Source organism: Platalea leucorodia (assembly GCF_965183815.1).
Source record: "Platalea leucorodia genome assembly, chromosome: 7".
Taxonomy (NCBI): domain Eukaryota; kingdom Metazoa; phylum Chordata; class Aves; order Pelecaniformes; family Threskiornithidae; genus Platalea; species Platalea leucorodia.
The window spans coordinates 25822703-25846927 of NC_138829.1; the positions used below are offsets into that span (position 1 = coordinate 25822703).

The 24225-nt window shown below is 43.1% G+C and overlaps 1 long non-coding RNA gene across 1 annotated transcript in view; it reads left to right on the forward strand.

Moving 5' to 3' along the window:
- Window positions 1-531: 531 nt before the first annotated feature.
- The window catches only part of LOC309593280, a 59263-nt gene continuing 35569 nt past the window's right edge, over window positions 532-24225 (forward strand). The window contains exons 1-2 of the long non-coding RNA XR_014228748.1: window positions 532-714; window positions 7983-8063. This is a non-coding gene — a long non-coding RNA (uncharacterized lncRNA). The remainder of the gene's footprint in view (window positions 715-7982; window positions 8064-24225) is intronic.

The window sequence follows — 24225 nt, forward strand, 5'->3', positions numbered from 1 at the left end:
GCCCGCGGCAGTGACGGCGGGCACCGCGCGGGGCGGGGCGGGCCTGCCGCCGGGGCGCCCCCGCCGCGCCGCCTCCCGAGCGCTCGGCGGGGCGGGGGCGGGCGGGGACAGCCGCCTCCCCGGCGGGCGCTGCATGCGGGGTAACAAAGCCCCCGCGCCGGGCGGGGCGGGGCGGGGCGGGGCGGCGCTGGGCCGGGCCGGGCCGGCCGCCGCTCCCTCCCCGCCGCTCCGCTCTGCTCCGCCCCGGGCCGGGCCGGGCCGGGCGGCGCGGGGTCTCGCAGGCGCCGGGTCGCGGCGGGCGCCCACCGCCCTGCCCGCAGCCGGCCTGGCGCTGTCGGGCGGGGCCGTGCGGCTGCCGCGGGCGATAAGGCCGGGGGGCTGCGGCTGCGGCCCGGCGATAAGGGGGGCGGGGCGGGAGGGCGGGAGCGAGCCGCTGGGGGGGCTGGGGGCGGGGCCACCCGGGGCGGGGCGGGGCCACCCAGCGACCGTTTAACGGTCGCCGCGAGGGGCAGCTCGCGGCTGTGTGCGGTGTCCGCCGGGCCGCGGCCTTGGCTGGGGGTTGAGGTGGGCGAGGGAGGAGGGGAGCGGGTTTCCGTGTGAAGGTGGCCGCGAGGAGCTGGGGTCAGGTTGCCGGGTAGGAAGCAGCGAGTGGGGTGCTCCTGTTCTGGCTTACCGAGTGGCACAAAGCGATCCTGAGGGATGGCCTTTCTCCAGGTGGGAACCGCATTGCTGATGTCGGGGTGTGCCACATGTAGCGCGTCCCTCTCACGGGAGGGGCCCAGCAGGGCTCTTCTGCCCGGAAAGAGAGAAAAATGCACCTTTATGTGAAGTCTGGAGATGCGCCATGAGTGAAAGACCGCGTGCTTTGCTCCAGCTTCATGGTCTGGTTCCCTGCTTCAGCCCTCCTGTGGCGCTGTGAAGCGCGCAGCTGTGGTGGGCAGCTCTCCACACACCCCAGGAGATGTGGAAGCCTGTTTTCCCGTGTGTTCCTGGCACGAGGGTTCTGTCCTCGTCCATAAGAGCCAGGCTATGTCTTGCTGTGGACAGGACTGCTGACTGTGTTTGCTTGCCACCCTGCAATATTAATCCATTATGAAATCTCTAGTATAAGAGAAAAGTCTTCTGCAACTTAAGCACCAAGTAAAACAAATGCATACAAAGTAACGGGTCAGCTGTTGAAGAACCTTCTGAAGGGCATCTTGAAATGCTTGCATTTAGCACTCCAAACAAAGGGCTGTTGTTCAGCATCAGTGTGGGGAATGAGGGAAATGCATCCTGGGTCCGGTTGCCATGGGATTTGATGCTTCCCAAGAACTGGCTATAATCTTTACGGAGTCTGGCAGAGGATTTCAGAGAGAAATGCCACTTCTTCTGTAATGCTTTGTGGGCAGATGTTCACATGAGATCATTTCTGAGGGCAAAATACTTGAACACAGCACCTCTATTGAACTCAACATTGCCCAAATTGCTGAAAGGTTGATTTCCTTTCAGGAAAATTAAGCTAAATGCATATCCCTGCTTCTTCCTTCTGCCTTCCAAACAAATCCCCAGCATTGCTTCCTGCACCCTACACTAACGTCTGTAATACTTAAACATATACTTCTTCACTGAATAAGGATTTTCTCTTGAATGGGGACCTGGAGCAGTGCTGATTTATCAGTAAGACTTCTAGTGTCTTTATGGCTGTCTTTGCCTTTTACCTGTGAGCAAGTGGAGATCGGTAGAAGTTGACTCCTTATATCTAAAGAGGCAGCAAAGCCTGTGGCAGGAATCACTCTACAGCTGCTGAGTGGGCACTTTTTGTAAGAATGGTTCACACCCTCCCATGTCCTCGGTCCATTCTTCCCAGTGGTCCCCAGTTCCTCTGCAGACACAGCACTGGACGTGTGCCAGTCATGCGATGGCAGTGTACAAGCATATTGGGGGACATCACCTGCATTTTGGCTGAGTGGCAAGTATATTTCCAGTTACAGCACTGGGGAAAGGACAGGGTGCAAAGGCTTTAAATACTTCTTTTATTAGAGCTGTATTGCCTCCCCTGGCTGAAACTAAGTGCAGCTGTCCATAGAAGCAAGGATGCTCATTTCAATTTTGATCTCCAGCACTAGTTCAGGGCTGGCAATTTGCGTTGCCTTCTATACCTCAGCTTTTCTATCTGTAAGAGGGAAATGCTAATAACCCTAACTTGCAGCCAGAGATTTTGTAAAGATTAGTTAGCATTTTTGGCACGTTAAGAATTATTCTTTCCTAAAAATGAAAATAATGTGTTATAGTAGAAGTGAAATACAATCCTTGTATCTTTAATGCCTTAAAATATATTCTCAAATCTCGATTGGAGGAAATGTAGCTGATAATTATCAGCAGGCCTCAAAACAAGGCTTGTCAGGGGATTTTTGCTTCAGTTTGTATTAGTTAGTTATTAGGCAGTGTCCCTCCCTTCTGGCCATCACTTTAAACAATTTGGCAGCAGCAGGGGATCAGTATTTGAAGGCAATAACACGGCCTTACATATTGTTTAGCTGGGAAAGAACAGAGCACAGCCACGCCAAGTGAGCCAGTCCCTGCAGCGGGGGCTGAACATAACTGAGGTGACAGCAGCGGACAGAGACTTCACTGCCTCTTCTGCACAGCTAGCGTTTCCTTGTCCACGAGTGTTGTTACCTGTGGTGCAGGCTGTGTAATGGGCATTAAACACTGCCTCTAATTTCTGGCAGCAGATTATTGTGGCTAGGACAATGAGGGACCAGAAGACCATTCAATTTTTGTTTAATAATAATATAAATCTTTAATTTACCTGTACTCTGTAGAAGATGACTGTGCAGATGCTCTGCGTGAATCACACCTGAGAATGGTTTAAATGGGCGAAGCTTTTATAAGATAGAGTTAAGATTTGCTGTTAGTGAAAGAATAAATAACATTGATAAAGGATTGAAATCAAGTCAGAACTTCTTTGAATAAAGAAGTTATTTTATAAGATATAAAATATTTGATAAAAGTATTCAAGTGGTGTAGAGAGCACTTGAAAAATAAATTCTCTCCTCTGCTCTTCTGGGTGAATTGGGAGTTTTGTCTCTATTGGAGGGGATCCAAAATTTGTTTCTGTAAACAGGGATAGTGAATGACAGTGTTTACTTTCTGTTTTGAAATGTCTTTTACATTTTGATTAATATTTTTTTTTTTTATTTCTGCCAATCATTTCTTATTATGCTGTCATTTTGTTTTAAAAAAAATCTTCAAAACCACCAAACTGTTCTTTAAGCAGTGTCTTTGTGAACTTGCATAGGATCAATTAAAACACTTACCAGAGATTTCTAGTTCTCAATGGCAATTTTAGGCCACTATTTCCATAGTTTAGTTAACATACATTTCTCAGTATGAACTGGAACCCTTCATTTAAGATCTCAATGATCTTAAAGGTCTTTTCCAACCTAAATGATTCTACAATTCTATGATTTAGTTAGAGTCGATCCTGCTTTTGGGAGGAGGGGGGAGAACCTATATGACCTGTTAAAATCCTTTACGACCCTTTCTTCTGTGCCTAAAAATCGGTGGCCTAATGTCTTGACCACTGAAGGCAGGGAGAGTTTTTGCTGATTTGAAGGGCTCTCTTGGTGGTGAAGTAAGCTCAACTCGCTTCCATGAATGACCATCGCTCATACAAACAGCCTCTTGCATTCCAGTTACTGCACTTAAATGAGAGAAACAGTGTATATTCAGGGTGGAACATCAGAGCAGAGTGGCTTAATGGAAGTTTTCTTTGTAATATCTTTTTTACACATTATGTGAACTACCTTTTCTGAGGGTTTGATTTTTTTTTTTAAAGCTGCTTTCAGTTAGAGGGTTGAAACTCATGTTTTAAGTAGTGTTTTTTGTTTGTGTGGTGTTTCCTTTACCTGTGTTTAGTTTTCTCCGGCTGACAACTGTGCTGCCTTTAGCCTGTTCTTACAAATGTCTTCATGCATGATGAAACTCTTTGCTACGCAGAAAACCCCAATGAGGTCAGTACACTGCTGAGCGGTATGCATGTGCTGCAGTAGATCTTTGCCCTGAGCAGGAATTCTACCTTTGCCCCTAATTCTGCTCTTGCCTGCATTCTAATCAGGAATATCTCTGAAGATAACAGCAAAGCTTCTGTTATTTGATTGCACAGCTGATGTAACCTTTAGTCTGTCTGGGAGATTGATGGGCATAGCAGTGCCAGAATAACCCTATTCTGTGGGCAGCTAAGAATGACTTCATCAGAGACTGATAGAGTGACTCCACACATTTTCCTATTCAGGTGAAGTCATACTGATTACTTTTCCTGTGTAGGTCAGGTCTATGAGAGAGGAGACTTAGATTCAATCAAGTTTTCAAATGTCAGCAAATATTTGTGAAACTTCTGCATTTATCTTCCTTTATCATTGGCCTGTTGAGTTGTGACATAACCCAGCACATTGTGGCATGGCATTCTCCGTCCGGTCTGTCACATGGTTGATACAGCAGCCATGCATCATCCAACATGTGGAGACTCACACACCAGGACTCAAGAAGGCTGAAAGGTTAGGACTTGCTGGAACGAGGAGAGGACTATAGATAGTGATTGGAACTTTACAATTGGACTGTTTTATCTGGAGTTTCAAATTTGTTCTTAATAATAACCCTGCTTGATGAAAGGGACTTGGAGGGTGCTTGGGTGTGGAGTTTCAGGGTTGGGAAAGGAAGCAAACAGCCCATCATCTTGTGTGCTCTGTGCCACCCCAGCTTAGAGGCAGGGCGTGAGACCAAAAGCTAGACTTTTGGGTTGTGTGCAGAGCTGGCATCTGAAGATTTATTCATCCAAATAGGGAACAGAAAAAGCATGATGATACCTGGGTGACAAGTGGAAGAACTGTAAGTAGAAATGCTTTCTGAATTTCAGCTATCTATCTCCTTCAGAGAAAGACCACAGACTGGTATGGTTTCACAGCAAACTTCAGGGAAAGGAAGTTGAACAGCTAACAAGGATAAAGTATTCTACTTAGGAATACTTTTCTTCCTTGGGAAGGAAAAGGGGCTTTGTTTTCTGAAGTGAGTGGAAAACTCCGGTTTTATGAGTCACAAAAGAGTTAACAGAGCTTTTTTCTATATGAGTGCTAAGCAGACATAGCTCAGTTAAAACCTGAAGTTACAGTAGCAAAAAAATTGTGGAACATAAATTGAAAATAAGTGTACCTGATTTTAAAGTTATCATGAAATTCTTTATTTCCTTTCTGTCTCTGTGGTATTTTTTCTAGAGGTGGAGAGGAAACAGGCTCCTATCTCACAAAACCTTTTTCCTGTTCCACACTGGTACAGAATGGACACTTCTGAAAGATTTAACTGGAACCAGAATAATGAATACACCAACATGCAGGGTATTTATTTAGGTTTTTGGAAGAACTGCTTTCAAATCCTAACAATGCTTTGTGTGAAAAAGAAATTTAAACATATATTTCTCACATCCAAACAGGTGTGCTGACCTTGGGCTATAATGTGAGTCTTTCTTATATGAGTCAGAGTGAACATTCAATTATACACACAAAAGACACTACTGCCAAACTAGCCAGGTCAGGAACTCATGTGGAGCCTCAGGTTCAATTCCCTGTGCCAGGTCTCGTCATGCATGTGATTTGAACTTAAGTCTGTCTTATCGTTGACTCTTGCAGATCATCAATACATTCTGGAACTGGTACCTCTCCCTTTTGTTTTGATCAGAAAATCCTTCTAGAACCTGAGTAACCTTTCTTAGCAGAAATTTATTGCTCTTCAAGAAATTTCAATAAACTGGCATTTCCCAAGAGCCAAGGAATTTCCTCAAGAAATTTTTGATTATTTTCTCAGTCAAACTGGTCCTGAGCAGCTTTCTGTTCACAGCTTGGTCCTTAGTGTTTCTAGTTTTAACTTTGTCATTTAGTGGTAATAGATGTTTTTTGTTTTTTTTTTTTCTGAAGCCTGGGATAAAGTTATTGCAGCAAAGAAACTTTCAAGTGCTTCATAAGTTTTAGAGATCTGTGCTGCATTCTCTCCTCTCTGGTACTCTGTTCTGTCCATGCTTCCTCAGTTTTCTTGTTCGTATGCCTGCAGCATCCTTGCAAAACATCAAAGTGCTACTCTTCCCATTCTGCAAATGGAGAAATGAGATCAAGAACTTAAGCATGTGCTTTTACTGTAGGTGCAAAGACAGCTGAGCAGGCTGTGTGATCACTGACCTCGAGCAGTACGCTCAGTGGAGTGAGCCAGGTAACTGGTTTAGAACCACCTCCATGCAATGATATCTGAATGTACCAGCGCTGACTCTGGTTCATACTGGTACAGCAGTGCTGTGCCATGTGTGGTTCCTGGCTTGGGAACCAGCAGCTCAGAGAGCTCTGCATCGTTCTCTGCTGTGAGGTGTAAACTTGTCCTGAATGACTTGTCCAAGATCACACAGGAAGATACTGGCAGAGCAGGGACTTAATGTGAGTTTTCTCCTAAGCAGCAAGCCAGCCTTCATTAATTTTGTTTCTAGGCTACATAAATTGTGAGTGAATAAAAATTCTGTGCATCTGGAAAGATTTCTTCAACACTTTTTGGAAAGTGGGTTAATTCCTATAACAAGATGGGTTTTCGGGGCTGGAGAGAATTGGTTGGAATGGGATTAGTTATGCTAAGGAAATGCTTAGTTTGTTTTTCACTGTTGGAAATGCAAATAAAATGTTGATGGATCAGACTTCCATCTTGCGTTTCTTTATTGAAGTTAGAGTAGGAATGCATCAATCTGCCCTATTATGTCATAGACTGAAAGGAATTATTATATATTGAGGAATGTATTAGAGGAATATTAATAAAATGTTTCATTAAAAATGGGTTTATCTCTGTTAAGAAATGGTACATTCTTTTTGTCAGTGTTCATCTCCTGGTTCTTGATTCCACCCCCCCGTTACTACTTCATAATCCTATTGTGCCCAATTTATTAACTGATGACAACGTGAAGATGGTGTTGTTTTGAAGATGGTGTTATTTTTTTTGTGCTCTCTGCAGCGTGGAAGCATTTTCTTGTTTGCACAATGCATTCATCAGTAGCATTCTATCCCATCTTTGAAAGCACGGGAAGTGTGAGGAAACTGGAGCGTTAGTGGGTGCAGCTGCAGTGTGTTCCTGATGCCAAAATCCCACCTTTTGCCTTAGCAGTAATATCAACACTAAATGTAGAGAATGGCTGAAAAACATAAAATGCAATTTTTTAAATTGAGTTCCATTAAAATTTCTCATGAGAAGGGAACAATTCTCTGAATGAAAAGTGGAAAAGCTTGTGGAGAGAACAAAACTTTTTGAAAAGTGTTGTAGGAGTTGGCAGCGTTTCCTTCTGCAAACTCTTGAGTTATACATTGCATGTGAAAAGGACCAGAGGGGTTGCCACGGTGCCCTCGTTTGCACTTTGCTTGAGTTCAAGAGTGTTTGTGCACTTCTTGTTTGTTAAAAAATACTGAGTTTTGAAGACCTAAATTTAACAAGGTTGATGCAGACACACAGAATTAACCATTCAAGCTGGAGATGCTCAGACAAGGTGATTTATAAGTCGAACGTTTATTCTTGGCTTCTTTCTCCAGTCTATTTCTCAGAAATAAAACATAGGCCCTTGAGAAAAGAAAATACACTTCCCAATGCACTTCCCAATATGGAAGTGGTCTAGAATACAGCTCTGCTTTTATTTTACTCATGTCTCAGTCTTTCGGCTTTGCTTCCTTCCCTTATATGTCTCCTTGCTTAGAGGAAAGCTAGCACATTAGGATGCCAAACAAGGACCAGAAAACAGGGCACAGGAAGTATTCTGAAGAGAATTCTAGCCAAATTACGACAAAACCAGCCCTATCCTTGAAGAATTTTAAAGTGCAGTTCTTCACTATTACCCTGGTTTGCTGAAACCTGCTAATCTCCTAGTAATGATACTTTTGCATTCACTAATACATTACTTTTTTTTTTTTTTTTTTTTTTTTTTGTAGGTATCATATTGAATGTGCTTGATGTCACACAGTGCCATCTATTCATACAGAAGAGAGAATTTGTTACTGCAGATTTTGGAGGTAGGGTTGGGTTTACATGGAAGCTAAGGTGTAGTACAAAGAGCTGACTTTTTTTAGCTGGCTGTGGACTAAAAAGATAAGTTTTCCAAGGGAATATCATATAAGGAATGTAGTGCAGGGCTCAAGGCTCACACCCTGGGAGTATAACAGGCTCTGCAGAGGCTCAAGAGGTGTTGCTTTCCACCCAAGTTGTTCACTTTGTTAGTGTTTGAATTGGAAATTAATTGGACAGTTAATAAGTCTGTACCTATAACTATGGATATTATATTTTTCACCCCCTCCAACTAGGCGTGGTGCTGAATCTAAGCCTCAGCTCCAAAACACCTTGACCTGTGAGTATTTGAAAGCTAGATTTTTTTACTTCAGGCTTACAAAGAGACTGTGTTTGTGAAAGCTTTGTGCCATATTTGATCATTTGTCTGTGTCTCCATAGAGTGATTATTTAGCTTTTTTTCTGGGTAAAAATGTTGGAGGTTGCAGGCATGAGAACAAAATGGGAGGAGTGACATCTAGTGGTTAGTAATGAAAATGTGCATAATTAAAATTTTTTTCCCTCGGCACAATGAAGAGCAAAGAAATTCCTAATAAATGGCCTGGGATTCACTTAGAATTTATAGAACTTGAAATTTAGAGATCATTTCTCATCAGTGCAACTTTTTCTGTGTGCTGTCAGCCTCTGGTAAGCAGTAACTTTCTTGCTTGGTGACTGATGCCAAGGAGTGAGTTTGATGTCTGATACCAAGGCCTGGTTACTTTCAATGCGTTCTAATGACTTCCTGTTTCTGTTTTCCATTTAATTATTTGTTTGTTTTTAGGAATATTTTTACATGGCTATCCCTTTCCCACAACCAGAGTGACTTTAGGATTATATGGTTTGAAATTTTTTTTTTTAGGGCATTGGAGGGAGGTCATCTCATGAATAGCTCAGTTGTGAGGAAAAATTATTTGAAAAGAAACTGATCTCGGCAAAGATCAACTGTTTTCTTATGTTGAGAACCTAACTTTCTCATTTATTGCTCTCAGTGTTAGAAGAGTTGACACTGTTCACTTCCACTGGGGAGGGTTCTAGTCATGGACTGGATTTCCATCATCCAGCCCAGGTCTCTGCTAGCTCAGGCAACCTTGTTGAATGGATTCTGTCTAAGGGTACAGAATGGATTACACCTGTATGATGCCTGTTGGAGGAAATGGGCAGTTTCAATAGGTTTTTTCCTGTTATAATTTCCAAGGACTCATTTTCTAGGCTACTGGACCAGTGTAACTAATCTTGCTATCAAATACTTACAGACAAATTCCAACTGTCCAGTTCCCATTGAAGCAGGAGTTAGACAAAATTTCTATTGCTCCAGGGCAGTGCTTGGCTTTTTGTGTTATACAACACTATGATTTCAGGTTATATTTGGAACACCAAGAAATGAGCTAGTGTATGGTCATACTTCTTAGATCTCAGTAACGAAAAATGTTGTGTTGTGCCTTTCCACTGGCCTGGCAGGCTTCAGAGAGAATGGAAACAGACATTTCCTCAGACTTAAGAAAGGAGTGGACTCCACTGGAATTAGATCAGTCTCTCTCTTATCTGGCTTCCTGGGAAGTCACAAGCGTATTCAGAAATCCCCCAGCCCGTCCATTATAGTATGAAGCTGGGTAGGTTGTTGGGTCAAGCTTAGACTAGTGGCCACGGCAGTTGAGCCAGTAATTAAAGTAATAGGGCAAATTCCGTGCACCAGAAGGCTTTTGGGATGTATAGTATATAAATACATATGTAGCTATGGAAAACTCTGGGAAAACAGGTGGCATTTAATACATAGGAGGAGCAGTAGCTGTGTCAATCTGTCAGGTCTCATGAGTCTTTGACTGGCCCTTGGATACATCCAGATGACTCTGCCCAGCTTTGTTTCCTTTCAGTTCTTCAGGCGTGCAGAAATGGAGAGAGGAAGATAAAGGGATGTGTGGCACATGTGCTGTGTCTGTTAGTAACATATCCGTCACAGCTGTGGGGTCTGAAAGCAGAAGGAAGGAAACAGGTGAAATCTGTTGTGCTCAGAGGAAGTCAGCATGTGTTTGAATGCTAGCAAATGACAGATTTTTCCTTTAAAATGCTGTGCTTTCATACTGTGAGAAAGGGATGGGCTTGTCATTGTTAGATACCTCCTTTATGAAGCTATAAGGTGAGCTTGTTTGGATGCAAGTTTTGTGGAGAAGTCTATGCTATAACAGGGACAAAGCCCAGTGCCATCATTCAGTTCCTCTGGAGTGGGAAGTGTTATGGACCAGAGCTGCACGGAGAGGACAACAGCAAAGGAATTTTTCCAAAACTTCAGTAGTTACAGCTACTGGGGTAGGACAGAAACCATGCTGAATTTAGCTTCAATACTCTAACAGGTAGCAGAACTTCTTCAAAATATATGCGTATTGCATTATAACTTCTGCATGTATCTTTCAAGTATGGTATGTGATGTGACAGCTATTACAGGTGAAGCCACACCAGCTTCTTTTCTGGCAGTGAGTCAGGCCTCTTAGGCCCATAGTGTCAAAGACCTTTCTTCAGCTGTGGCTTCACACGTAAAAGTGTAAGAAATGCCTTATTGTGTCAAACCTATGGCCTACCTAGACTAGTATTTCTGCCTCAGACAGTAACAGCAGGCAATACTATATGGGGCTAGGACATGATCCTAACCATTTCATGTCGTGCATTCCCATCATTCTTTCCCATCATCCACAGTTATTGGATTAGGATCATTAGGAGGTACAGTTGTGCTCATTCCCTTACCTGTTTTGGAACTGCTGTCCATAAATTATTCCTCTTTGTATAGCCTGCTCTTTTTGTCTAGCCTGCTGATATTATTGATCTCCTCATTCCCACGTGGCCAGAAATTCAATACTTGCTCTGTTTGTTAAGGAAAGGTATTGGTTTTGTCTGTTTTAAACCTATCATCTTGCACATAGTTTGAGTAAGTGCCCATACCTCTATAATATTGCAAGGTTTGGTGAGTAACAGTCCTGCTCTCGCTTTCTCTACTGCCTTTGTGATTTTGTAATTCTCAGTTGTATCCCCCTCAGCCTGCATGTCTCCACATTAAGGAGAGAAATCTCTCCTTGTAATGCAGCTGCTCCATCCCCTAAATTCCTGTTGTACAATCCATGTGCTTGCATGAAACACAAGTGCTTAAACGTAGACACAAATCAGTGTCTCACTAGCTGCATTTCCCAGCTGTCTGTCACAAGGCAGAGTTGGCTGCCCAATTAAAGCAGCCAGGGCGATCACAGTGTAACTATTTTTTTTTAGCACCTTCTATTTGACCTTTTTTTAAAGCTGTAGCAAGCAGATTCCAAAAACACTTGTGGGCTGAACTGCAGCAGCTTTCTGTGTTTGTGGATGGAGACTGGCCAATTCACAGCCATCTCTATGGATGTCTAGCTTTTTCTTGGCCTGAAACCAGCTGTTAGAAAGGGCCAGATCCTCACTAGTTGCATGTGGAGTTTCTGGTCATTAGGGTTACAGTGCTGGCCAGTCACCCATTTGTACTTTTTGGCATGATTCTTGCCTGTCTTGGTGCTGAATGTGTAGAGTTGTTTTTTAATTCTCGGCAGTGGATCTTTAGAGGAAGTTGATGCTGTAGGCAGCATCTATCAGCTCATGGGTCTCTAAAAAGGGTGGAGGTTACCTTCAGGTGGTGTGGTTATGACAAAACTGGTTCTTATATATTATTATTCTTGATTTCTGGCAGTTTGTTATAGACAAAGCTGTCTTGATTTATTGAAAATAATCCAGATATTGTTTTTAATCATAAACTGATGAGTTATTTCTTTCACAGATGACTGAGTAGCTCTTCTTGGGACCCATATTGAGCAAAGATCCTTTTCTCAGTTTTAAGTCCTGTAACTGATTTGACTGGATAGTGAAGGGAAGGCTGAATGTTTAATTTTATTCTGTTGGTAAGAATTAAAGGGTGTAAAAGAAAAGATAACTAAGACTAACACTTGGTCTAACTAAACACATCTGACTATATAGTCTGGTAAGCAGAAGACTGCAAAAAGAAAATTTGCTATATTTTTTTCCTCTTTTAGAAAAGTAAAGATTTAAAAAACGGAATGAGAGCGAATGTTGTTTTCAGATATTAATAAAAATCACTGAATGTGTCCATCTACTCTCATTTTATTGCTGATTTCGCCATATTCATGTGGGAATAGTGTGAGCTATGACAGTTTTGTGTTGCAGTGACCCTAATTGTGTAAGGCATGGGGTACACTTTATCTTGCAGGTTCTATACACACAGTGCTATGAAACCTGCAGCAATTTTCTGGATACATTCTGTATTGGAGTGTCTTCCTGTCTCTTAATGAGAATAATACTCGCCAGAGTCGATCTTGTGTGTCTCTAGCTGCTGCATTTTCACTGCCAAGAATGTAACCTCGTTCATCTTTTGCACCAAATGGTGTCCTGGAAACTTCACGGGTCAAACTAAGCCATGACTACAGACCAGAATAAACTCTCACAGACAACTAGTGAAGAACAAACACATACACAGTTGGTTCACCCCTGATCTCTCATCTCTTGTTCTCAAAATACTTTCTACAGACAATCTTAGGAACTAAAATTGTCACCATGAACTGTGTACTCAGTGGAGGTACTGTTTTTATAGTGAATAAGAATCCGCCTTCCCACAAACTCTCACTGTTTCACACTAGCAATTAACTCTCTTTTTCCTTAACAGAAGCACACAACGTTCCTCCTTCACAGGTACCAGCTGTTTTTTCTCTTGTATGTTTTACCAATGCCTATCTAAATAAATGCAGAGTTCTTGTTCTCAATATATACTCAGCTATACTCAGAAAGGCTTTCTCCTTCTTGAAGGCTGTTTTTTCAGCTATTGTGTTTGGTCTAATAAAAACTACTACGCTGGTCTACAAACTCATCTTAGAATGATTTGCAGCTACAGCAATGCTAATGGTGGAAGGAAAAAAAGTGACTCAGGGAAACTGCTCCCTCTGCTGTGTAATCCTCCTGCCAGAAGCTCTGCACTTGCAGTATTCAATTCAGCTTTGTTTTTCCTGTGACACAGTTATGTTGTTGGGTGTTGATTCCTTGCGCATAGTAGAAATTTGAGAAACCCTCAATCCCTGGGCTTTCAACAACAAAACACTAATTTTTTAGTCACACAGGTGAAAAAGAATCACATTTTTATATTTATATATATTAGCATAAAATCAGATTTTTGTAACAATAAAATAACTATAAAATATTTCAAATACCATGGTGTCACATTTACACATCTTTTAAATACAGTCTTTCTAGGATTTTGGTTTTATGAAGTGACACTACACAAGGAAATTTTTTATTTAAATGAAAATGGAAACATCCATTCCTTTCAGCAGCTTTTCATGTACAGTAAATACACTGCTACTTGAGCAACTTGCAGGTAGCACAGATAGCATTAATAAAGTTCCTCACTGGTATCTATGTAGCATAGAGCTAATAGGCTAATAATTCCCTGGTGGTGGTGAGTTTTGTTTTTGTTTAGGTTTTCCTGTTTTCATTTTGTTATCTTCCTTCTGGGAAAACTTGTTTTTTAAAGGATAGACAAGTGTGTCAGTGTAGTTAATGTGATTCCTGTGGTAGACAAGGCATTTCAAAGGGGAAGCAACATTTCCTGGAAGGTCATGCAGCAATCGCCTAATCTCTTGAAGCCTGTTTTCCAGGCAGATGCCCTAGGAAGAACACTGTGAACTTTTGCAAGTTCCTTGTCCTGGTATTTGTGAACTGGATTGTCCTAGGGCAGTTCAGCTTCAGAATGCTTCAAAGACGGATATTCAGTCTTCACTCTAGTTGAGACTTGATCCACAAACTATTGTAAAGATGGTGGCCTTAAAACAAACATTGACTGCATCTATTTTAGCGCTTTGTTTCTGAGCAGTAGTGTGCTTTTAAAGCAGATCCAGTTGCCCTCATTTACTGCATACTGGTTCATCCTACAGGGTGATTCTGGTGTGTGTTAACAACATATGAAATCCTTTGGAAAAAATGGATCCAAAAGCTGTGGTTCCAGGTATGCGCCAGATGCATCCAACCCACAAGGAGCCGCAAAAGTCTGAAGCAAAGATTGGTTCTCACTGCTGAAAAGCTCTCTCAGTGTGTCCTGAACAATCTTGTACCATTAGGAGGCTCTCAAACTGTGGAGAATACTTGCAACATAGAATCATAGAATAGTTTGGGTTGGAAGGGACCTTTAAAGGTCATCTAGTCCATCCCCCCTGCAGTGAGCAGGGGCATCTTCAACTAGATCAGGTTGCTCAGAGACTCGTCCAACCTGACCTTGAATGTTTCCAGGGATGGGGCATCTACCACCTCTCTGGACAAACTCTTCCAGTGTTTCACCACCTGCATTGTAAAAAATTTCTTCCTTATCTCTAGTCTGAATCTACCCCCTTTTAATTTAAAACCATTACCCACTGTCCTATCACAACAGGCCCTACTAAAAAGTTTGACCCCATCTTTCTCATAGGCCCCCTTTAAGTATTGAAAGGCTGCAATAAGGTCTCCCTGGAGCCTTCTCTTCTCCAGGGTGAACAACCCCAGCTCTCTCAGCCTTTCTTCATAGGAGAGGTGTTCCATCCCTCTGATCATTTTTGTGGCCTTCCTCTGGACCTGCTCCAACAGATTCATGTCTTTCCTGTGCTGAGGGCTGCAGAGCTGGATGCAGTACTCCAGGTGGGCTCTCACCAGAGCAGAGTAGAGGGGCAGAATCACCTCCCTCGACCTGCTGGCCACGCTTCTTTTGATGCAGCCCAGGATATGATAGGCTTTCTGGGCTGCGAGTGTACATTGCTGCCTATGTCCAGCTTTTTGTCTATCAGTACCCCCAAGTCCTTCTCCTCAGGGCTGCTCTCAATCCCTTCATCCCCCTGCCTGTATTGATACCAGGGGTTGCCCCAACCCAGGTGCAGGACCTTGCATGTGGCCTTGTTGAACCTCATGAGGTTCACGTGGGCCCACTTCTCGAGCTTGTCCAGGTCCCTCTGGATGGCATCCCATCCCTCAGGCGTGTCAGCTGCACCACTCAGCTTGGTGTCATCTGCAAACTTGCTGAGCGTGCACTCGATCCCACTGTGTATGCCATTGATGAAGATATTAAACAGTACTGGTCCCAGTAGGGACCCCTGAGGGACACCACTTGTCACTGATCTCCATCTGGACATTGAGCCATTGACCACTACCTTCTGGATGTGACCATCCAACCAATTTTTCATCCACTGAACAGACCATCTATCAAATCCATATCTCTCCAATTTAGAGAGAAGGTTGTTGTGGGGAACCATGTCAAAGGCCTTACAGAAGTCCAGATGGATGACATCTGTAGCTCTTCCCCTGTCCACTGATGTAGTCACTCCATCATAGAAGGCCACTAGGTTGATCAGGCAAGACTTGCCCTTCATGAAGCCATGCTGGCTCTCTCATATCACCTCCCTGTCCTCCATGTGCCTTAGTGTAGCTTCTAGGAGGGTCTTCCCAGGTGCAGAGGTGAGAAGTGCTTCTTCATATGCACTTTCATATTTGCCATTAGCTGCCATCCCTCATCTCTGTGTCTTTGCTGCTCCTTTCTCCATCCTCATGGCTTGAAATGTGTTAATTTCTTTAGCTGTCCTATTTCTGTTTCAATCTACCCTTGCTGAATTCCTCCTGTCTTCTAGCAGCCTCTCTTATTTAAGTATTTGTCCTTTCTGCTGCAGTCTTTTGCAGTTGTGATAAATTTCTTCAGGCTCCCTGAAGATCCAGTGAGATATAACCTGAGACTCCAGAGAAACAGTGCTTGTCATCGACCTGTGTAGTGAGAAGCCTGAAAGCTTCTCTGGTGAAAAGATAACCCCGTAGCAAAATCAGGATATCTATGCCTCATGCAAGCAGACCAACAAGTAGTGTTATATTATATCCAAGAAGATACAGGCTCAATTCTTGAAAAATGGGGAGAACAATAATTTTTCATGGGCAGCATGCCCTGTTCCAGAGATTTGAAGAGATCTTTATGTCAGAACACACCACTGACCCTACCACTGACTTTGGATCCTGGGGTCACCTGTGGAGGAGAGCATGTTCTCCAGTGGGCTCTGAAGTGCTTGCTCCAGGAGCTTTCCAAGATCTCTCTGATGGCAAATTCAGGCTTAGCGCTTGGGCCTGCTCCCCACCGTGGCCTGGTGGGCCACACGGTTCAGAGCTTGTTTCTCACAAAAATTAGGACAGATGGGTATGTGTCAGTTCTCCAGTTACCCTACAGAGTGCTCAGAGAATTGCATTGTATCCAGAGACATATGTGGCTGGCCAGCTTGCTTTTCCCTCCCTTGCTAAGTCCTCTGATGGAGAGATAGGGAGTATGATGGCCATCTACCTCTCCCTGTCAAATAGAGGGGTTCTGTGGACCACTTCTTAGTGGCGAGGAGATCCCACTTCAGGTGTGGTTCAACCTTCTTTCTTCTCCTCCTCAGCTGGCTCCCCAGTCACTCCTCAAAGCACTGCCTGAGCTGCTGCAGGCAGGGGGCAGTGAGTGTTCTGCAAAGCCGTTCTGCAGGGATGATGTGGCCCTCCCAAAGTCGAGGTGCCATGCATCAGGGGAGGAGACCATGCAACCAGTCTCTGACAACATTGTCCAATACCAACTACAGTTGCACAAATTGCCCAGGTTCATACTTCTTACTTAGGCTTTGGGATATCTTTGGGCTCACTGTGTTCTTGTTGACAGCTTTTCAGTTTCCACTGCAGGCTGGGTGTATGAGCACAGCATACTTGTCATTGTGCTCTACTTGGCTTATGATCATAGTGCGATCTGGAATGGAAGAGGATATTGCAGCTGTTGTTTGATCTGTTTTAAATACATAAATGCCTGTCTTTGCAGTTAATGCCTTTAAAGTCATACTGTATGTAATATATCCTCACTGGAATATCTTCTTCCACAAGCCATAGCTGGTTACTTTGAAAGTTAGACCAGGCTCCTCTCACATGCATGGGATGTAGCACTACCTTATTCTTATGCTTTTCCCTAGGTATCTGTCATTGGTCTCTGTTTATAGCAGTACAGACTTCAAGATGAATTGTTTAGATGTCTCTATTCAGGCTAACTGTTTCAGAGTTGAGTCTGTTCTGGGACTGCACATTCAGTGACTATTAGGCAGTGTAGGAGACAAGTTGTCAGGATAGACTGACCTTCTGTCTGACCCACTACAGTTCTTTTATCTTCCATCTCTGCTCTCTTTGCTGGGTGAATTTTCCAGAATACGTCGTAGGTCAGCATATTTCTTGTGGTTTAGCCACAGAAGGGAAATGTGTCATTGGAAGACCCATCTCAAAGAACCTTTTCCTTTGTAGTCACCAGACATTTGGCTTTTTTACTTCCACTAACATGGATGTAGCCTTTCCATCTGGCTTGTCCAATCGTGAAAGGTCTACCCAGAGGGTAGCTTATATCTGTGACAACAAGTAAAGATCCACTGTCTGTTTTTATTCACCTCCCCATTGCATTGCTGGAGCTTTTATGTTCTATGGACTGAAAGAGAAACAAATACTGAATTGGGTCCATTGATAATAAAAAACAGTCATCTCACAAAGGCAGGCGCTGAGGAAGTGTGTACTTGAATAAGTGGTTAGCAAAAAGACCAGTGACAGCAGCCCAAGGAGACACGTAGCTTGTAAGTGGTTTGAGTTTTCTGCATTTTGGCTTAGAATAATGCTGTGTTTGCTGGAAATGGTAAAAGTGAAAATCAAGAAAAAGGAAGAGATCAATTAGTGAAAATACTAAATCATGTCCCTGGAGAACGTTGTTTTCTTTTAGATTTACAGTGGTAAAATAACATGTCAAAGTAGCTGAAGGGCTATTTCTACTCAATTTTAAAACTACAGTCTGATTCAAAGGTTCCTTTATCGTTGCATCTGCCTCTTTCTGTTTCTGAATAACCTTCAAGAGTGCAGTGAGTTCAGAACTGCCATAAACTTAGCTAGATATCAACATTATATGAATATTTCATGTTCTGCTACTTGGGGAATATAAGGTTGTGATGGCTTAAAAAGTTGAATCTGGGACACTGCTGAACACTTAAATGCATGTAAAAATACATGGGGAGGCATCAGCCAGAATACACAAATAAATGGAACAATACATAGCCATTGATTAAAGTTGTGATGAAATAGAGTGTTCTAAGAAATACCTCTTGTGTCTCTTCTCCTTAGCCCACATCGTGGAGCTTACTACCTACAAAAAGCAATAGATCTGGAGGTAGGAGTCTAAAGTCCAGTGGAGATTCACAAGATTAGAAGGGACCTCTGAAGATCATCTAGTCCAAGCTCCCTGCTTAGAACAGGGTCAACTTGAACAGGTTGTTCAGGACCATGTTCAGTCACGCTTGTGAATTATCTCCAAGGATGGACACTCCATAACCACTCTAAACAACCTGTTCCAGTGTTTGGCCACCGTCACACTAAACTTTTCTTATGTTTAAATGGAGTTTCCTGTGTTTCAATGTGTGCCCATTGTCTCCTGTCCTGTCGCTGAATACCACTGAGAAGAATCTGGTTCTGTCTTCTTTACTTCCTCCCATCAGGTATGTATACACATTAATAAGATTCCCCCAAGCCTTCTTTTCTCTGGGGTAAACAATTCTACCTCTCTTAACCTCACCTCATATGATAGGTGCTTCAATCCCTTAATCATCTTTGTGGCCCTTTACTGAGCTTGCTCCACAATGTTCATGTCTCGTGTGCTGGGGAGCCCAGTGCTGGATGCAGCACTCCAGGTGGGATCTCACAGTGCTGAGCAGAATGGAAGGATCACCTTCATCAACCTGCTGGTAATGCTTTCCCTCATCCAGTCCTGGAGGCCATTTGCCGCCTTCGCCACAAGGGCACATTGCTGGCTCATGTTCAACCAGGATCCCTAGATCCCTTTCTTCAGAGTGGCTTTGCAGTTAGTCAGGCCTCAGCCCGTACTGGTGTATGGGGTTATTCCACCCTAGGTGCAGGTCTGGGTGTATCACTCTGTTGAATTTAATGAGGTACCTATTGGTCCACTTCTTCAGACTGTCAGGGTCCCTCTGATGGCAGCACAACCATCTGGTGTGTCAACCATTCCTCCCAATTTTTTACCATCTGCAAAATTGCTGAGGGTGCATTCTGTCCAATTGTCCAGACCATTAATGAAGATGTTAAATACTATTGGCCCCAGTATCAACCCCTGGCGTACACCATTAGTGACAGACCTCCAGCTGGACTTTGTGCTATTGGTCACTACCCTTAGAGCCTGACAGTTCAGCAAGTTTTCTGTCCACCTCACAATCCATTTATCCAGCCCATGCTTCATCAGATTCTGAGGAATTTCAAAGACTTAGCAAACAAATGCCAAGTATGAATAGGAAAGCAAATCCTCGTTCTTGTAAGATCTATAATATGTTTATTGGATGGACTGCAAAGAAACAAAGTGTTTCTGCTGAATTAGTTTGGTTTTCAGTTTACAGAAAAATTCATAATTCCTGCTTTGCTATTTCTGCATGGATAAGGGCAGTGTCAAGTTTATTTTGTTATGAAGACTAATTGATCAATATTTCCTGCATAGCTCATTCAGTGAAAGTGTGAGTTCTACTGTCATATAAATTATTTGATTATTTGTACTTCGGGTAGCTAGGCCATTGCTAGAAAGCCGTGTAAACAATATTAATAAAATCAATTATGTGAGGATTTTCCCCCGACTTTTAAAATACTTTGGTTTTGGAGAATTTAATTGTCCTTTTTGCCAGGTCAGGTCATGAGTGAGTTCATGTGAGTGAACTAGTATTACTTTATCACCCTGAGGGCAGAGAGTTTTGCATGAGATCTCTGTGCAGAATAAACAGCAGAAACTGAATTAGTGCAAGGTCCTGAATCTGTCTGAAAGTGCTTGCTTGGTATCCTAATCATCTGTCTGAGGGGAATTAAGAGCTATTTCTATGACCCATCTAACTGAGCAACAGCTAGATCTCAAAGAAGCAGCTCCTCCAAAATGTGCGGGGACGCTTTCCAAGCAAATTTTTCAGTGTCTCCCCTGGCCCAGTTGATGGGATTGTGCAGGTTGTCTCCAGAAGTGTCTCCATCACTGCTGTTTGTTAAGAGATTCAGAGGGATAAGTACACTGAACTGGGGCTTTCCCTCTCTTTCCCAGGACTGCGCATGTGAAGTGTCTGGGCTTGAGGAATCAGCACCTCAGACCCACTAAATCCTTCTATGTACTCAGCAAAGTATTTGCCTTCCTTCAATGAGTGGTGCTCAACAAAACAAATGCCAGAACCAGGAAGAGTATCTTTCTGCCTGTCTTAATATGCATTTCTTTGTTTCCAGGCCCTCCTGGCTCCTTTTTACATGCTAGTCTTAATGACAAATGAGCACTTGAGCTCAGGTTAGCTGTTAATGCCAGGCTTTTACATTTCCAGCAGCAGGACAGCAGTGGGAGTTAGAAGCATATATAGAGTCTCTCAGAGCACCACCAAGGCAAGGACTTACCTTGTAATTTACAATTTAAAGCTTTATGGGCAAGTGAATATTGTCTGTTGGTGATGTTGGCTATTCATTGGCAATTCATGTCATTCTGCCTTGTCACAAAGATTCCTGCTTGCTATTTTAAAATGATACTTCTGGCTCTCAAACTTGGCAGTGGGAATCTATTCATGTTTAGGTGTTGGATGATATGATTGAAACACTTTTGTCTCCAAGTGGCAAAGGAAGGTCAAAAACCTTTCATAACACTTCTTCCAGGAAGCCAATGCAATGCAGCTGGCTCTGAAACAAGCCTTATGTTAAGACAGTCTGCTTTTGGAAAAGGACTGTGCTTGAGTATTGCAACTCTGGCCTATCTCTGTTTTCAGGACCAATGCAGCTTCAGGCAATAGTCCCCGTTAGACACAGTAAGAGAACATAATGGGCCTGATCTGTGAAAGCCTGCAGTGAGCAGCTGTATCATGAGCTCCTGCAGCCAGGCTGAGGCAGTACTCAAGCAGGAGGAATGCAGAAGCAGTGTTGCTGTTCCGGCTGCCAGAAGGTGCTTCTCTGCAGGCAGCCTCTCTTGCTCTCCTCTTCCTGTCACCCAGGCTGGGGTAGAGGAGCCAGCAATTAGTGGCTAGTGCTTGCAGTATTCAAGGCTAGGCTTAGGCCAGGCTCCACATGTCTTCTGAGTCAGCAGAACTGTTCTCAGGGATGATCACGTTGCCCACCAAGCAGAACTCAGATAGCTTTGTAACCCCACATGCTTTACCTTTATCAACCCACAATACACAGCATGTATGGACGCAATTACATCTCTCCAGTTGACCTCCAGCTGCAACCCTGGTACCAAACAGCTATTTACTGCTGACTTGTACAGTTCTCATCACTCTCCAGTAAGCCCTGACCTGAGCACCTCTAGTACCCACTGGTTTAAGCACCTCTAAGCAGCTTTTCTTCTATGTGTCTCAGCTTTCTCTATAGATATGCAGGGCCTGCCTATATACTCAGCCCTTGGTACCAATGGAGGACACAATGAAAATGTAATTGGAAGTACTTGAATGGATGCTGACCTAGTCCTGTGACTGCCTCACCCCTTATACCAGAAGCCTGAGACAGAGTATATTGGCTGCACACTGAAGTTTATAGGTTATTTGTAAAATAAGAATTTTTTTTGTAACATTCTCAACATATCAGATGGAGCTGCCCATAACTTGATAACTATGAAGAATGGCTGTTGACAAGCCAGTAGTGCATCTTCTGTGCAATGGGGAAGCCAGTCTCAAACAGCAGTTCTGATGTGATGTTAATGCACAGTTTTTAGGGCATATAGCCATTTCCATTCCTCTTTGTTAACACCCGTTGTCAACTTTTCTGCTGCAGTTCAGGAAGCAAGAAGTTAATTCTCTGCTTATTGGAGAGTAGTGAGATGGAGCAGTGGGAATAGGCCTATTGAGTCTCTCTGGGGGGTGTAGGCAAGGAGCTGGCAAGAGCTTTGCAGAGCTGGTTCAGGTAGAAAAACATGGATGAAAATTTCACTTGGCAGAAGACTTTTGCTGCTGAATCGGTTGGTCTACTTCCCCAGATCAGAACAGATCAGGACAGAAAACATTTTGAATTTAAGGGTAAGGTAATCTTCCTAGCCACAAGCTCAGGTCAGTTGTGAGGGCAGAACACACTGTGCAAAGCTAGGGAGGGCAATGATTAACAGGACATTATAATATAAAAAGATCTGGGTGGCTAGTCTTAGCTTACTTAAAGGTTGTAAAGTTACTTCATGTCTTTCTGATGCCATTAAAGTGAAATAAATGGTGGCCAGCTGGCAGAATATCAAGCTCATGCATTTAAGCGAACAAATTGTTAAAATACATAGGGTGGAGTCTGGGGCGCAGGAATTATGAAATCTTTGGGTATTTGTACAAACTTTGTGTCTGTATGCTGAATGTTTCATGGGAGTAACAATTTTAAACACAAAAATTCTTCCTCAGCCTTCATCATATGTTAAGTTAGTGTATGTTTAGGCCAGCACAGGTGGTCAGAGGGAAAGCAGGGAGTCTTAGCAAAGCAGATTGTACCCCTGACCAAAGACCTGGTTCAATGACAGGCCATGGGAGCCCCCACAACCTGTGAAATGTAGCAGAAAGCACATCTCCTTCCTGGGAAGTTGAGATCCTGGCAAAGAAAGCACGAGGCACCTTCTCTCGACACTGGTCTTACTGTGTGGCTAGTGAAGCAGATGACTGCACTCACTTTGCTACAGTCCTATTTTGGCATCATAATGTATTTTTCAGATTAGACTGAGAGCATCTTCTCCCTCCCCTCTCCCCACATACAGTGCTCAATCTTTGTTAAATTGCACACATAAAACCTGGCTATTGGCACTTCACCTGTCCCTGGCCCAATTTCCTTCTGCTTGTTGTGACAGGCCCATCCATGATGTAACCAGGAGAAGGCAGGGAGAAACTGTCATGTTCAGTGCTTTCAAAGGGCCTCTCTGCTGTTTTCTACCAAGGTAAAATCAAAGGTGGGGATGCTCTCTGTCATCTAGTGGCAACTCACTACCTTCAGTGCCCAGTCTCAATGTTCAACTGGGCTTCGCAGCACTTTTTCATCTTGGTTTGTGTTGGTTTTTTTTCCTGAGATCATTAGAGGGATCCAGCTGATGTTGGTCCATAAAGGTAGGCAAATATTGAGAGTAGCTCAGGATTATTCAGACAAAATCTGAAATGTGCTTGTCTCTTTAGTGTCCTTTTTTTGGTTTTGAAACTATGTTGTTGTGGACAAGCTGATTGAAAGATCTCATTGCAAATAGTGAGTTTAATGCAGAATGGTCCCACAAGTGAACCTGGAGCTTCTTGGCAAGAAATTTGTTCCTAAATTACACTGGTTTTGGCTGGAGAATGGGATTAAGATGATATGCGTTACAAAACACATGTAAGAAACTCATTGTGCATAGGCTCCAGATCAAGGCTATTCACAGGAATTATTCAGTGGATTATTTTACTTGAATAAAAGTTGATAACAAGGGATGGGGGTGAGCTATCAGATGTTTGGAGGCAACTCACTAAGGTGAAATTTATCTTCATGTTTGCCTGACTTTGCTTAGTTTCTCTTCTGTGAGAAAATTCTAGTGTAGTCCTGTGAATAGGGGCTATCAGACTTCTATTAATTGACTTCCGTAAGTTTTTGTTCCTTTATGAACTTCATTATAAACCAATTTATTTTTGAAATTATTTTTATTACAGTTGTGACTGTTTTCATTATGGAAAGCAGTGGACTAGGATAAAATTGTGAGATTATAAGTGACAGGTCTGAAGCCAGAGAGGGAACTTTTCAGTGGAAAGATTAGTACTGAAGGTTTCTATCACTTGTGAGCAAGAACTGGTTTGGGGAAAAGTCAGAGAGAGTGGGATACTGAAGAAAATAAGGGAATTTGGGAAGGATCAATAGTTTTCCTGCCAAAGGAGAGCTGAGAAATATGCGACCTCAACTTTCTAGTCCTCCATATAAAAAAAACACAGGAAAGAAAAAATGTAGTATTTTTTCCAGGAAAAATATAAGCAGATGTATCCTGATTCTGCCACCAAGATCAAACAACTTATCTTTGTATTTCAGTTTCTTCTCTGCAAAATGAGGATAAGGATATTGGGCAGGTTTTGTAAGGTGGTTTGAGAG